The sequence below is a fragment of the Rhyacophila brunnea genome, unplaced genomic scaffold (assembly GCF_057557595.1).
Source record: "Rhyacophila brunnea isolate RB1 unplaced genomic scaffold, BYU_Rbru_1.0 scaffold_13, whole genome shotgun sequence".
Lineage (NCBI taxonomy): Eukaryota > Metazoa > Arthropoda > Insecta > Trichoptera > Rhyacophilidae > Rhyacophila > Rhyacophila brunnea.
Genome location: NW_028232785.1, coordinates 721,445 through 738,267, shown reverse-complemented (window position 1 = coordinate 738,267; position 16,823 = coordinate 721,445). Strand labels below are relative to the sequence as shown.

At 34.9% G+C, this 16,823-nt stretch overlaps 1 long non-coding RNA gene across 1 annotated transcript; it reads right to left on the bottom strand.

The window, feature by feature from the left end:
- Positions 1–6,667: 6,667 nt before the first annotated feature.
- On the bottom strand, positions 6,668–12,344 carry LOC147076070 (uncharacterized). Its single transcript, XR_015069529.1, has 4 exons — positions 12,108–12,344; positions 10,487–10,678; positions 8,662–8,814; positions 6,668–7,020 (listed from the first exon to the last, which is right to left on the bottom strand). It is a non-coding gene; the product is annotated as an uncharacterized LOC147076070 (long non-coding RNA).
- Between the last annotated feature and the right edge of the window lie 4,479 nt (positions 12,345–16,823).

Genomic DNA, 16,823 nt, shown 5'->3' with positions numbered 1-16,823 from the left:
GGGGGTAGTCAGATTGAGCATCCCGGGCGGCAGTTACTTGAAGGGCGGCAAATCGAGGAGAATCATTCCGTATACAGGTATAGAAATAGGTACCTACCCGAACTTAGTAATAACAGAAATATATTTCCATTAAAAAAATCAGCTGACTGCTTTGAAATAAAATGTATTAATTGACATAGGTAGAAGGTTTAACAGGACTGTAATTTTTTTGTCGGGTTCGCGATGTCTAATTTACTTCCGTTGTACTTGTACGTCACGTCCTTAATGACCTGCAATGACACGTGCAGATTTGCGAATTATATTTTGAATTATTGGTAGGTACATACTTACTTAATTAATTTATCCAAATATTTTTGCCGCGAATATTGAAAGTTTTCTGGTGTATTTTTAATGTAAGTATCTGAAACCGTGGACTGGCAATACTGTCTATTGAAGTAGAGTTCGCATTTAAATTAGATTTAGTGGTATTATATTTTGTTATTAATGTTTGTATGCCTACAACACATTTCTTAGATATTGGAGTCATGAAAGGATGATAAAAAATACCAACTGTATAAAAAAATGGAGCGGCGTTTTGGCGCTGCCGAGGGGCGGCATTTTATCTAGGGACGTCACTGGATTTGTGTTTAATGTAAATTTGTAATCGAGTGACATCTCCAATCGATTCGTACCCGCTTTTATGCATCTTTCGACTAAGTAGGTATGTAAAAATATTGTGAAATTATTACTAAATTAATTTGTACATAATGTTAAATTGCGAAATCATGTTACAGGTACTGATCAATAATTATTATACTTCTTCTTCTTCGATGGCGCTACAGCTCAAGTCGAGCCGTGGCCTCCTCCACCGCCGTCCTCTAGCCGGAATGGTTCTCCGCACGTCTTTTCCAGTTCATGATTTTCAATAATTATACTACATGAAAAATTAATATTCGATAAATAATAGGTACCTACTATAAATGGGATCTGGGTCCGAAGAATCCAATGACAACCACAAATCATTTACGTTGACAGTGGTTTCGGGCTATAGGTGCACCCATCATCAGAACTGTTGATGTGTAACTAACAAAAATAACTATGTTTTTAAACCATTAGCATGTAGTTCTTTCACGTAAATGCAGTGACGTCCTGTGGGGGTAGGCAGATTGAGCGTCGCTTGGGGGTGGCAGTTACACGAAGGGCGGCAAATTGAGGAGAATCATTGGGTATATATAGATTAGGTATGTATAAAATTTCCATTAAAAAATTCAAATCGCTGGTTGGACAATTAGGTTCTATAAAAGTTTTAATAAGACTATAATTTTTGTCGAGAGTTCACAATGTCTAGTTTACTTCCGTTGTCCTTGGACGTCATGTCCTTAGTGAATAGCAATGGCACGTGCAGAATTGCGAATTATATTTGAATTAGGTATAGGTAGGTAGGTAGTTAATTTTATGTAAAATGTTTGCCAGTCACTCACGAGTTTTGGAAGTTATCAGGTGTATTTTTAAATGTATCTGAAACCGTGGAATGGCAATATTGTCTATTGAAGCAAAGATTGCATTTAACTTAAATTTTGTGGTAAGTATATATCTTGTTAGTAATGTAACCATACAACACATTTCTTAGATATTGGAGTCATGAAAGGATGATAAAAAATACTCTTTGGTGCTGCCTAGGGGCGGCATTTTGTCTAAGGATGTCACTGCGTAAATGCCAGTTCAATTAATATAATAAAAATTATGTTTAATTTGATTATTCTCCGTACAATGTTTTCCGGCCGGGTATAGATTTGTATAAGGGCTTATTATTCAGTAAGACGTATAATATACAATAATAGGCTAAAACACAAAGTATTTTAATAAACAATAGCAAGTATTTTATTAAAATAATGTCAATTATTTAATCCATACGGCAAGTAAAAAATATTGTCAGTAAGTATTAAAATTACCTGGTAATCAAAAACCACCAGTCTCTCCAGGTTATCCGGTCCACGTCGAGCAATAAATGTGAAAAAAACTGCAATATGTGTCTCAAACACACTGTCGAGAGCGGTTCCTTTATCAGTAATAATTGTGCTCTGTCCAAAAAATACGAAGCATTCGGCGGGTGTCAATATCAAAGGGAATGATTTAAATACTTATTGGTAAATTCTAATGGATTCAACCTCTGTACTATTCCATTTGAGTCGTTTTTGCAACCCGGGTTTCGCCCTTCGGCATCTTCAGGCGCCATGTACACTCACCAAAGGTAAACACACACTGACAACGAACACTTACGAACTCCATCGAGGTTCGTATTTTTTTCAAAATGATATTTTCTTTCTAGTGTGTGAGGTATTTTCAAGTTTTGTATGTTCAAGATAAAATCAATGAAATAGTTAGGATTGATTCAAACTCGGTCCAAAGGACAAAGAGATATAGACAATTAATTGAGCAATGAAATAATAAAACAGGATTATTTAAGTCAAACAAGTATATTTAAACAGAAGTAAGTACCTATCAAATTATAATGAAGCTACAATATAAAGAAACACAGCTTTTACGAGTTCCGTGGAGCATAAAGAAAGTAAAGTGGACGATACACTTGATAGACTTGCGGAACAGGTTTGAAGTCTCGCTCCCCACCCCCTGAAAGCAGGGGGATCTCCAGCTAAGTCCGTCAATCACTGGGCTTCTAAAGCGTCAAAATATATTATGATGCACGTCGCTTAGCTACCGATACGGGTAAAAGTGTGTAATGTAGTTTTTATTGGTGTTTAAAATGTTATCAAACTTATGCTCCAATCCCGTAGCACATTTTGAATCTTTAAACGAACCCTGTCAGCAAAATCTACCGAAATCATCAGAACAACAATGAGGTCACCTCACGCGTACGACACTGCATCGACACCCGCATGACTCAATGAACGTTTTTTTATCATGCCTATATATTTTCGAGTCATGTCAAAATCACGTGTTTTTTCTTTTTAACAGTGTGCACGATGTACTTTTTTTTAATGTTATCTATTATCTATGGTCTGCAGGTTGGGTTATGTACAACATATGATCTATGAATGCAATATCACAAGTAGTTTGAACGTACCTACGCACACGTAGAAACTGTTAAAATTAATTGAAATTAGCATGAATATTGAATAATTATTCAAAATACTAATGCATTAGAGATGGCACTCTCCATCATTGAATTCAGAGATAGTGATCGTTCAAAATATTCTGCAAATGACGAAAAGACTAAATTTATTGCCGTGATAACGTGACAGTACGCGACGTGCATCATAATGTAATTGAAGCATAAGGGTCAGGACCAAGAGACTTCCAAAAGCACCGCTCTTTGCGCCGACAATCCTAAATCAATAACCCCTTCCACTCCGCGATGTCCTTCTGCCGACAATAGGACTAAATTGTGTAGACACTTACTGGCCGGCAGAATAATATTGTTTTGGTCTTTGAACATAACAAAATTATATGTTAAATCAACCGGAAATGATCAGGTTTTATATTATTTAACTAATTTTTAATACTACCTATCTATATTATCAATTATTTATATTTAATTGTGGGGCATCACACGAAAGGACCGTAAGAGAAACGAATGGATTAGGAAGCAGACAGGAGTACGCGGTGTAATAGACGCTGCCAAACACCTGAAATGGAGATGGGCGGGGCACATTGCTAAAGAATGGCCGATGGACAAATGCCGTCATCCAGTGGTACCCAAGGGGCACGAAACGGCCACAGGGTCGCCCTAAAAGCTGCTGGATTGACGAACTGGTAAAGTTCGGCGGGAATACGTGGCAGCGAATGATACAATAAAGAGAGTTGGAATAAGCTTGGGGAAGCCTTCATCCAGCAGTGGATTGACTCCGGCTGATGATGACATTTAATTGTCACGTCATGTTGCATGAAAACAATCAAATAAGACATGGGACGATTTGGAAAAACTGTGGGCAAAAGTATTTTTTAAAAAACCTTTGTCATATAAATATTATAAATGGGTGGGTTCATGAATCAATATTTATATTTTATACATTGAAAATAAATTAATACTTACGTCAATTAAATGTGTGTTATTCTAGACGACAAGCAATAGCAGGTTGAAATTTCATGACAAGTGTTTTCAAATTATGTATGTTCAATAAAAAGAATGTTACTTTAAATTTGAATTATTCCTTGAATAAAAAAAGTAATTAAATTGTAATTTGTAATTATAGCTCATGGAAGAAAGGTAAAGTATATTGTGTAAGTACACTAGGCTGCTTTCGGTCCACTAGGCAGCTAAATGGGGTAGGAAAGTATCGAATTATTAACACTTATTGTAACCATTACAATAAGTTAACCATCTGAACTGTCAAAACTATCTATCTCGGTCTAAAATTTATCACAGCCAAGATAGGTGCTGTTAAAACATAGTACTAATTGTAACAATTATAACTAAATTATTGTAATTGTTACAATAAGAGTTAATAATTCGATACTTTCCTACCCTATTTAGCTGCAGTAGCGGACCGAAAGCAGCCTTATGTATAGAATAGACCCGTTGGTAGATGTGGAGTTTCAATCCAGGTAACCCAGTCTTTAATATATGAGTGGCGGGGCCAATTTTCCGCCTTCAAAACAAACATATTTAGTTTAGCAGGAATGCCTACCTTAAATGAAATGTAGTCAAATTTTGACTATAGCTTAATTATTGGGAACTCAGAGGTACAATAATTGATTTTCTTAACATATTTGTTCATTCCTGCAACTGTGGTGTCGCGATGATCGCAATGGCTACCCTCTTCCTCTTCAGTACTGTTGATTATCCTTCGCCGGTATTGAAGTTTTCATGAGATAAGTAATCCTCATTTGCAGATACCAGCGTCCTTTCTGGTTTCTAAAACGTGGAGATCTTCGAAGCGACATCTCCCTGATGTCTCGTCGATGATGTCTCCTTCGCACAGGTTACGTCTTTCAAATCTGCAGCAACTTTTCGCGATCTATCTTTTTCAGTTGTTAAAAGTTTAGGGTCATCCATTGAATTAACGCCAATTAATGTTAGCATAATTAAAGTATTGAACATCGGCCTCGGCTTGGACTGCGGTGCAAATTCTATCTTACTGATACTTACACACTGTAAAACATAAGCAATCACACTGTACACATTTAAATGACTTTTTACCAGTGTTACCAGTTTTCACCGAATCAGATATAATTATACAGGAGAAATTACATTCGTCACACTTTAATGGCTTTTCACCAGAATAAGTTAATTTGTGTACTTTTATATTACTCTATGTTATACACTAGAAATCATATCGATCACATTTAAATGGTTATTCGCCATAATTAGTCATTTTATGTAATTTCGTTTTAGGAGATGATAAACATAAATAATCACATTGTACACATTTCAATGACTCCACGAGAGTGAGTTAATTTGTGTACTTTCATGTTACCAGATTTTATGCACGAGTAATCGCATTGGTCACATTTATATGGCTTTTCACCAGAATGTGTCATTTTGTGTATTTTCATGTCATGAGACCTAATACATGAGAAATTACACTGGTCACATTTAAATGGGTTTTCACCAGAATGACTCATTTGGTGTAATTGCATGCTATTAAATCGGTTAGATGAGTAGTCACATTGGTCACATTTAAATGGCCTTTCACTAGAATGAGTCATTTTGTGTAATTTAAAATCACCAGATTGTATAGACGAATAGTCACACTGTTCACATTTATATGGTTTTTCGCTTGAATGAGTAATTTTGTGACTTTTCATCGCATCAGATGTGATACAGGAAAAATTACATTGGTCACACTTGAAAGACTTTCTATTAGAATGAGTTAATTTGTGTACTTTCATGTTGCCAGATTGTGTACAAGAGTGATTACATTGGTCACATTTAAATGGCTTTTCACCGGAATGTGTTAATTTGTGTACTTTCATATTACCTGATGTAATACACGAGTAATCACATTGATCACATATAAATGGCTGTACACCAGAATGAATCATTTCGTGTATTTTCATCGCACCGGATGTAATACAAGAGTAATCACATTGTCCACATTTAAATGGTTTTTCACCAGAATGACTGATTTTGTGATTTTTTATCGAATCATAGGTCCTACACGAAAAATTACACTGGTCACATTTGAATGGCTTTTCACCAGAATGAGTCATTTTGTGTAATTTCATTTCTCTAAATGTTTTAGATGAGTAGTGACATTGAATACATTTAAATGGCTTTTCACCAGAATGAGTCATCTTATGTATTTTCATATAACGAGATTGGATACATGAGTAATCACACTGGTCACAATTAAATGGCTTTTCACCAGAATGAGTCATTTTGTGTATTTTCATGTGACCTGATACTATACACGAGTAATTACATTGGTCACATTTAATTGGCTTTTCGCCAGAATGAGTCATTTTGTGTAATCTCATCTTATTAGATTCTATACACGAGTAGTCACATTGGTCACATTTAAATGGCTTTTCACCGGAATGAGTCATCTGATGCAATTTCATGCTATTAGACCGTTTACATGAGTAGTTACATTGGTCACATTTAAACGGCCTTTCTCCAGAGTGATCCATTTTGTGTAGTTTCAAAGAGGCATATTGAATGCTGGAGTAGTCACATTGATCACATTTAAATGGTTTTTTACCAGTATTTTTTTTCTTTTTGTTTAGATTTAGATCAGATCTAATGCTTAAGTAATTAACCGTCTTTTCGGCTATTGATTTTTTATGTGACATTTCGTGAAGCTTTAAGAGAGATAACGATCCAAAAATATCATAACAAAAACTGCATACAAAATTTTCGTTATTGAACTGTTTTTTCTCCAACTTTATAATAGCTACTAATAATTTGGGATCTGTGACGTTATATTTAATATGCTGACGTTTACCAGTGCGACTGACTATATTAGTAATCGTATCGTATAACTCCAATTCTTTATTGATGTCTTGATGGTCAATCTGTATTTCATCGTATGCCTCTTGTACATGTAAGGTTCTCTCTGCAGTGGTTGCAGGAATTAACTAAAAGAAGAATAATATTTAAAAATCAAACACTTTAAAGATATATAGGAATCTTGACATGCAGTGAGGATAGATTTTAGAGAAAGAAAGGTATGTAGAGCATAGAATGCAGGAAACCCTAGATCATCAGTAAGGAGGAATAACAAATGGTGGTCAGAAAATAAACTATAGCGACGTTTGCATTCGTATACCTACACTACACTTGAAGACAACACATATCATCTCTTGATAATGGCCTCTCCAACGAGGAGCCCGAAACGTCGAGGAAAGGAAAATATACACACGGTGGAAGCCCAAAAATCTATTACGTGGAAATTAATAAATAAAACACATCATTTTGAAAACACCTATCTTTATTATATATTATATTATAACCTTTTTAAAAAAGTAGAACTAGAAGTTACCCTTTAGAAAAAATCTTTTTGAAAAAAGTAGGACACCCCGCAGGAATCGAACCTGCATCTCTAGAGTATCGCGCCCACGCATATTGACCGCAATGCTAAAGGACTGAAGGAGTCATACTTAATTACGACAAATTTTCAAACAATCTATGTATGTTCAGTAATTAGAATGTTTCATTCTTAAATTTTGTGAATTATTCGTATAGTTCATTAAAAATTATTAGCAAGTTCAAGTAAGTTACAACAAAAAATCTTGGAGTGATCCGTCAGATCGGTTAGTAATTAAAGTAATACCTACTTTAATTAAAATACAAAAGCCAATCGCCAATGTAGTTCAATATAGAAAGCGCTTCAGTGAGTATTAAAAGCCAAAAAAATTGTCGTAATTAAGTAAAGTATGACTCCTTTAGCATTGTGGTCAATGTGCGTGGGCGCGATACCCGAGAGATGCAGGTTTGATTTTTTTGACATTTTTCAAAAAAAAAAAATTCAATTGGTTATATATTTTCAAAATTATGTATGTTCAATAATTAGAATTTTACATTCTTAAATTTAGTGAATTATTCGTTGAATAAAAAAATTGTTAATTAATAAATTATTCACAATGTACCTATTCATTGCCAACTCAAGTTGAAAGCCGATACACTCACAACGACTGGTCCTACTTTTTCCGCCCTTACCGTTGTTGTATATGTATGAACTGTCATTGCCTGTCATTGTTCTATAGAGTGCTCATACTGACGCCTCTGTCGTGCTCACAGAGGGAATGGTTTGATTTGAATAGATAAGTTACATGATAAATAATACACTAGCATTAACACACCTTCTACAAATGTAATGCATAGATCAATGCTACATATTTTTTGGAAATCGATATTACCACCGGTTTTTGTGGGAAGGACTAGTATGACTTTGACAACTTATGGATAACAGGAATGTATATTATTTATTAATAACACTGATAGTTAATACATTTGATTTGAGATTTTTTTTTATAATTCAATCTGAAACGAGAAAGGGCGAATCAATATGTCAAGCAATCTGGGATCTGATTTTGACAGCTGAAAACTGGACCACTCGTTGCTTGTGCAAAAAGTTATGCCCAGGCTTTATTAATCTAAAGATGGCGGTGACCTATTCAATAAGGTGAGTTAGTTCTATTAAGAGTCGTTTATTTTAGTTAAAACCGAGTGAAACCGTCAGTTTAAGTTTTAAAACCATTATAACTGTATGTACCTACCGGATTTACTGTGTCGCGTTCAGAATAAAAGCAACTAGGTTGATAGTTCACATAATTCAGTTGGTGTACATCCTCTTGAACAACCTCATTCTCTGAGTCAACCCGCTCGAAATCATTCTCTAATTTTATATTGGTAGGGTATTTTGAAGGGATCTAAAAAAATCATTGATTTTATAAATAAAAAGCATATCAGTGTATTCTTATGACAATATAAATATAGTGTTTTTATAGTATATTACGTAGATTAGGTAACAGTGGCGAATGGTGGAGGTAAGCTCTTAAGATCAGCCATAAATAGTGCACATTAAACTTTGTCAGTCATACCCATGGCCCCCACAAAGGGGGGACTGAGCTCTACCATGTGAGCCCGGGCTCAGGAAGGGCCCAGCGTGGCGAATCGACCAGATAAGTGATTTAAACACACATTACAAATTCTCTAGAATAGTAACTATTTATCTTCAATATTATTATTATTATTATTTAAAACTATGTGGTTGTACGATATAATTTTTAACTGTGTATCGATACTTGACATCTCCATAATTCAAATAGATGAATTCAAATATACAAAAAACACTAAAACACATTAATTTTACCGCGTACACCATTTTTTGGACTATAGAGCGTCACACTGCCTTTATCTTTAGCGATAGGTAGGGGGGCCGTCAAAGATCTTAGCCTGGAGGCTCGCTTTAGGATGTGGGGGCCATGGTCATACCTATTTGTTTTCATTGAAATAATACTACAATTTACAATGGTGTTGGTTAGTTTTTAAAATGCAATTAAACCCTGCGAAACCAAGCCATAATAAATAATAGGTAGTCAAAAAATACTTCTGTCTTTCTTTAAATGTCTTTCTATAAAATATCTAAAATTATGCAATTAAATTATACATAACTTTAGATATTTTATAGATCGAATAATATTTTTATCTATTATTGTTTCATTTAGGCCGGGGCTTAATAAATTAAAAAAAAAAATAAACAACAATATGTGTAATAAATGTATTCCTAATCCAACGACAACAAATAAGTACGAATGAAAAAGTGTGCACAATTTTGTCGTATCGCCCAAAATAAACCAAAACTATTATGGTTTGGTTTAGGCAGGGTTTAATTGATTTCAAAAAAACTAACCAACACCATCTGTAACTCGTAGTATTAGTTCAATAAAAACAAATACGTATGACTAACAAAGTTTAATGTACACTATTTACGGCGGATCATAACAGCCTACTTCCACTCTTCGCTACTGTTAAGTAATAATGTCCTCGAAGCAGACGAAACCCGTCCTTACTATATTATGCGGACCAAGTAAATTACTATCTGGTTGGGCCATTTATGTTCACATTCCACTCCTTATCTCCTCACCCCTTTCCTAATCCCCAGTGTTATTGTTACCAGACAATCATTAAACAATTGCGGGTCATGAGAGACGGTGTTACAAAGAACATTCATTTGCATCTCGATAGCGGGCGAGTGCGGGTTTCTAATAGCTTTCCATAGATACAGACTCACTCATAATCTATCATCATTCATACATCCTCACATATAATCCATAAAGTGCGTGAGTGTACGAACCGGGTGACCCAAAACAACACCGCGCGAGCGAAAGTTGAAACCAGACCACGGAGCTATCATACATCATCACAAAGGTCAGTGTCTGGCACTCTGTTCCATCGCCTCCACCCCTAGATCAGACCTCCTCATCTTTCCACAAAATAATTACAGTTTACTTAAAAAGCTCAACCACTATCTATATGGTTTTAACTCGAATAGCAAGAATGTTTGATAATTTTAATACAAAATGAACGATTTAAACTTACCTTATTTAAATCAATCGGCTGTACCATTGCTGGCGACTCATTTACAGTTTTTATTATCGGTGAAATTGTAAAACAGTTTCCTTCCACGGCTATTGAAAAATTCCCAATTCGATTTCCGTAATAACCACATATTTCCTGTTTAATTATAATATCGCTGGCGTCATTTGTTGATTCTCTCTTAGAATGTTTATCCTAAGAAAGATCACAATATAATTATTACATTATCGATAAAAAAACAAACGCTAATTTATCAGATATGTTTTATAATAAATGAGTGGTATAGAAGCAACCAAAAATCCCTCCAAAGGAAAATACAACCACGCAATACAACAAACCTTGCATCTATCCCAGAGTCCAGTGGGATTTCTTTCTTTGGAGGAGGCCTTCACCCGAAGAGGGGTTCTCACAAACCAAGCAAACCAAAGTATTATTTAAGTTACAAATACAAAAATATATACTATATAAACGTTACATATATTAACATTATTTATCAGAATTATATACAAAATAAAAATCTTAATATATATTATATATAATATGTGTATTATACAAAAATATTAAAAAAATCATAGATAGATAGATATATATACATAACAGATATAATTATAGGTTATATATAATTTAAGCAACGGCAGCAATCTTGGAAAAATTGGCAAAATAATCTATGAATGCAGAAATATAGAGCTGCTCATTATGTACATGGTAAAATGCGCAAGAGGTGCAAACGTTGCACTCTTTCATACAAAAATCACTTTAAAAATTCACATTAGAAGCAAAGGCTGCAATCTTCTATATTCAATATTATTCCCACACAAAAAAGTCACGTGAAAAAATGGCCGCTCGGTACAATTTGGGAGCAAACACAGCAAACTTTCAATTACTTAGACCGTTGCCGACTCAAGTAGAAAGCCGATACATTCAGAACGACTGGTCCTACTTTTTTCGCCCCTCCCGTTGTTGTCTATGTATGAACTGTCATTGTTCTATAGAGTGCTCATACTGACGCGTCTGTCGTGTTCGCACTGGGAATAGTTTAATTTGAATAGATAAGTTACATGATAAATAATACACTAGCATTAACACACCTTCTACAAATGTAATGCATAGATCAATGCTACATATTTTTTGGAAATCGATATTACCACCTGTTTTTGTGTGAATAACTAGTCTGACTTTGACAGCTGATGAATAACAGGAATGTATATTATTTATTAATAACACTGATAGTTAATATATTTAATAATTCAATTTGAAACGAGAAAGGGCAAATCAATATGTCAAGCAATCTGGAATCTGATTTTGACAGCTGAAAAGTGGACCACTCATTACTTGTGCAAAAGGTTATGCTCAGGCTTTATTATTCTAAAGATGGCGGTGGTTAAACGCAAAACCAGCAATCTTATAAATTTAGAAGCAAATGGAGGAATATTGACTTTTATATTTAAGTATAGCGAAATTACTAATTCTTATTGTACAGATTATCCTTTTAACCTTATTTCTACATTGAAAAAAAACGAAAAGTTCTGCATTAAACTTATCTGCCTTAAATTTGTTTTCTAGCTGTTTTGGTAAAAAGCTGCCTTTGCTTGTATACCACTCAAATAACCTTCGAAAAACTAACCTCGGAGGCATGGCCGAGATCATCGCCGTACTCTTGTTTGATGTAAGTATTTGACTCTTGATTATTTCCCTGTAAGGACACACCGAACCAATTTTTCTCATCTGCATCAGGTTCGAAGTCATCTACTTCACGTTTTATGTCCATTTTATGCATTGGAAGTGTTCTTAAAGATTATTGTGTCACATTAGCATTTCTGACAGATCAGTATTTGGTGACCGTGATAATAGAGCATTATTGCTACATCATAGACAAAAGATTATATTACCTAACCGGTGCTGCCAAACGTAATTTACAAAAATATGCCGGATAGAGGTAACTACTTAGATTTCAGAATAAAATGCTGATTTTTTTTTAAACAAAAGGTGTCTAGAAAGTAGAGATTTTAAAAAATGGGTAATAATTATAATATATATTATATAAACATTGTTTTTATAAGAACGAAAATCGAAAAAGAATTTAGTGTTTTACAACATACCTACAATTTAAAATAAATGCAGATAGGTACGAAATTTAGTCATCATTCTGTGGCTAACATTTATTGCAGGTTATTACTATTATGAGATGTACATATTTATATTATGTACCTATTATTTATAATTATTATCTGTCTGCACGTTGACCACATTGAAAGCATGAAGCGCATTAACAAGAATGTTGACGTGTGGTACTGCCATCTGGTATTTTTCCTATTAAAATTATAATAAGGGTACGTAAAATACCAACATGTTGATTTTCATGCAAATCTGATCTAATATTTTAGCTTTATTATGAGAATTTTTAAGCTGTTTGCGATGTCGAAAAATGCAATACACGTCAAACAATAAAATTGCGTTATGTGTTTTTCCATCTCGGGTCATAGGTAGGTAATATTATACTTTGTATACAATGTGCTTCACGTTTTATTTGACTAATTATTTTTGTATAGACAAAGTGTATTAGTCTATGGTGTAGATAAAACTGGCAACACTGAACAAAACATAAACAAAACTTTAAAACCTATATAATATCTATTATCTATAAGTGCAAGAACGTAGTGGTCGCGCGGGGGCGGCGCGGCGGCGTCTTGCGAAACTCAAACGTATAACCGTGTGTAAAATGTTCGTAGACAGTGTGTTTTTTGGGGCCATAATACACACGGTTATACGTTTGAGTTTCGCAAGACGCCGCCGCGCCGCCCCCGCCAAATGACTACGGACGAGCACTAAACCTTTTCTCAACCCGAAATTCCGGTATTTATACTAAAAATTTAACTTTAAATATAATTTATAAAATATCCACAACGTAACAATTCAATATGGGAAAGTGCTGCGTCCATTTGTGTAAAAATAGAACTGGATTAAGTAAGAAGGAGATAACTTTTCACAGGTATGTTTACTACATTCACGTCTGACATGTCGCCATTCAATTTAAATTACCCAATTTTACTCATCTATACAAGTAATAAGTCATATTAATCATCAGTAGCTCTAGGGGTGAGACCTGGCTTTATCTGACAACTTTTTCCACCAATTGCTTACTCTTTCCAATTTTATACCCGAAGCCAAACCTTGTCCCAATCATCGGGGTATTTGTATAGTACTCCATATCGTTTTTGTGTTTGTGAGAACTTAACACAACCTACCAGTGGCGAAGGGTGGAGGTAGGCTGTTATCCAACATAAATTATGCACACTAAACTTTATCAGTCACACGTATTTGTTTTCATTGCACTAAGGCACCGCCATCTTTAGATTAATAAAGCCTGAGCATAACTTTTTGCACAAGCAACGAGAGGTCCACTTTTCAGCTGTCAAAATCAGATCCCAGACATATTGATTCGCCCTTTCTCGTTTCGAATTGAATTATAAAAAAATCTCTAATCAAATATATGAACTATCAGTGTTATTTATAAATAATATACATTCCTGTTATTCATCAGCTGTCAAAGTCAGACTAGTCCTTCACACAAAAACCGGTGGTAATATCGATTTCCAAAAAATATGTAGCATTGATCTATGCATTACATTTGTAGAATGTGTGTTAAGGCCATACCTTAGTTGAGACACGGTCTAAAAAGATCGTCGCTAGGCAATGCGCGGATTGCGGGTCGCGGGTGCAAATGAGGCATGTCAAACCAAATATAATTTGTCTTATAAATCGAACATGTGTCTATTTAGTGTTCTGTTTATTGTTTTATCAGTAACAATAATAATATATTCATTGACATGTTTTCTTTTTAAAGTAAATGGGTAACGTTTTAAGTCATCTTTACACGATTAAAGAATTATTACGGCCGTCGCCAACACGAAGCAAAATGACGTGATAGACAACAACGGGAGTGGCGGAAAAAGTAGGACCACTCATTCTAAATGTATCAGCTTTCTACTTGAGTCGGCAATGACTAAGGCCATCCACTCACGCAGAAACTAAATTCTGACGAACTGGTTGGTGATGGAACTAATAAACTAGTTGCTGACTGATGCTCCGCACACGGCGCTACTGAAACCTAATAATCTCATAACCTCAAACTGTCAAACCCATTGTCTTTCCTACTTCATTCTAAGCGTTTACCGTAATACCTTTACGGGAATATTCTGGCAACCTGTAGTTATACAGGCAGGATTATTTCTCAACATGTTTTTTATTTCTTTTCTATAAAATTACAGTACACTCTCAGTAATCCACCGCTCGATTATCTGACAACTACTATAATCCACCGTTATTTTCACGAGTTGAAAGCACAAAATCAAGCTCTATAATCCAGTAGTTAAATTAAAAGTTGTTAAATTCAGTAGTCCGCCGCGTACAAGTATACAACGCAGATGAGACGGGTTTATTTTGGAAACTTCTCCTTTGTAAAACATACGTTCATCACGAAGAAAGTAATGTACCAGGGAGGAAAGTGCCCAAGAACCGCATCACAATTATGCCATGCTCCAGTGCAACCGGGACACACAAACTGAAGTTTTTGGTCATAGGGAAAGCCAGAAATCCTAAGCCATTCAAGAATATCTGCCTCACTGAACAACTGGTTGTGTCAAGTGATTTACTGTTTAATATTTAGTTAATAAATATGTATAATTTAGTAAATAAGTACTTGATTTTGATTATAAATAAAACCATAATTTGCTACTTAGTACAAATTTCTCAAAAAAAGAACTATTTTTACGAAATACCTGTTTTAATTTTTACCATATTTTGTATGTATGCGCTATAATCCAGCGCTTTCACTAATTGGACACTTGTCTGGTTTTTGTGGTGGCGGATTACTGAGAGAGTACTGTATTCCATTTCCATTTGAGTCGTTTTTTGCAACCCGCGTTTCGCCTTACGGCATTTTTAATTTGATTTTAATTCAAATTCCATCAAGTGCCTTCGGCTGATAGTATTAATATTATTTTACTTTTCAGTTTTCCGAAAGGCGAGGCGATGCAGGAGCTGTGGAAGACTGCCATCATGAGAAGCAACAACTGGGCCCCTTCCAAGTACGCCAGAATATGCTCGGTTCACTTCCAGGCGGAGGACTTCGATAAGACTGGACAGAAAACGCGCCTGGCCGAATCGGCAGTCCCTTCAAAGGAACTAATTAACCAAGTAAATACAGTCTACCAATGTTCAAATCAAATCAAATTTATTTATTTTACATATAATGAACCTAACAAATTATAAATTCAAAGCGTTCACGACATGACATAAATTAAGTGTTTTTTATAGTACCAACTTAAGACGATACTTCAGTGAAACGGCAAATAATTTTCAACTATAGGCGCGACGAAATTTTGGACTCGCTGGCATTCGGAGAGCGGACGTCGAGGCGTCAATACGTCAATTTGTTTTATGATGGCGATGGGGGTATTAATTCTTAAATCGTGTAAAGATGACTAAAAACGTTACCCATTTACTTTAAAAAGAAAAGATGTCAATGAATATATTATTATTGTTACTAATAGAACAATAAACAGAACATTAATTGGACGCATGTTGGATTTATATGACAAATTATATTTTGTTCGGCATGCGTCATTTGCACCCGCGACCCGCAATCCGCGCATCGCCTAGCTACGATCTTTTTAGACCATGTCTCAACTGAGGTATAGTCTTAACAATTTTTTAAATAAAAATACAGAGAAATATCAGTTAATAAGTAATAAAATATGAAATAAAATTAAAAAAGAAATAAAATAAAATAACAAAAATAAAAGTAGATGAAAGCATACAGTGTGAACTATTGATAGACCCTATCTTTAAAACTTATAAAACAACGTCCACCTAAATTCACCTCACGTAAGTGGAATATATCAATATCTGAAGCGATTTCATTAAACATGGTTATTGCCCTCCCAATTGGCATCACTAATGGCAGGTTAGTTCTGCACCTTGGGAGAACAAACAACGGATGCCCTCGATTCCTAAGGTAATTATCAGAGACACACAAGCCAACACCACTAAAAATGGCAGAGTTCACATTTACGCCGCGTATAAGTCGGAAAAAATATGTAGCTAAATAAAGATCCGTTCTAAATTTTAAGCTACAGTATGTAAGCATACCTAAGAGAAAGTCAGTCGGATAGAGCCACGGATAATATCCATACAGCCGAAAGTAAAAGAGTATCAAAAATTTCTTTTGGACTCTCCACCATAAGGCCGTACTTCAACTTATGCGGGGCCCAAACGATAGTCCCACTGTCAACTCTGCTTGTAACTAAGGCGTTTTTAGTAGTTACCATAACATCCGAAA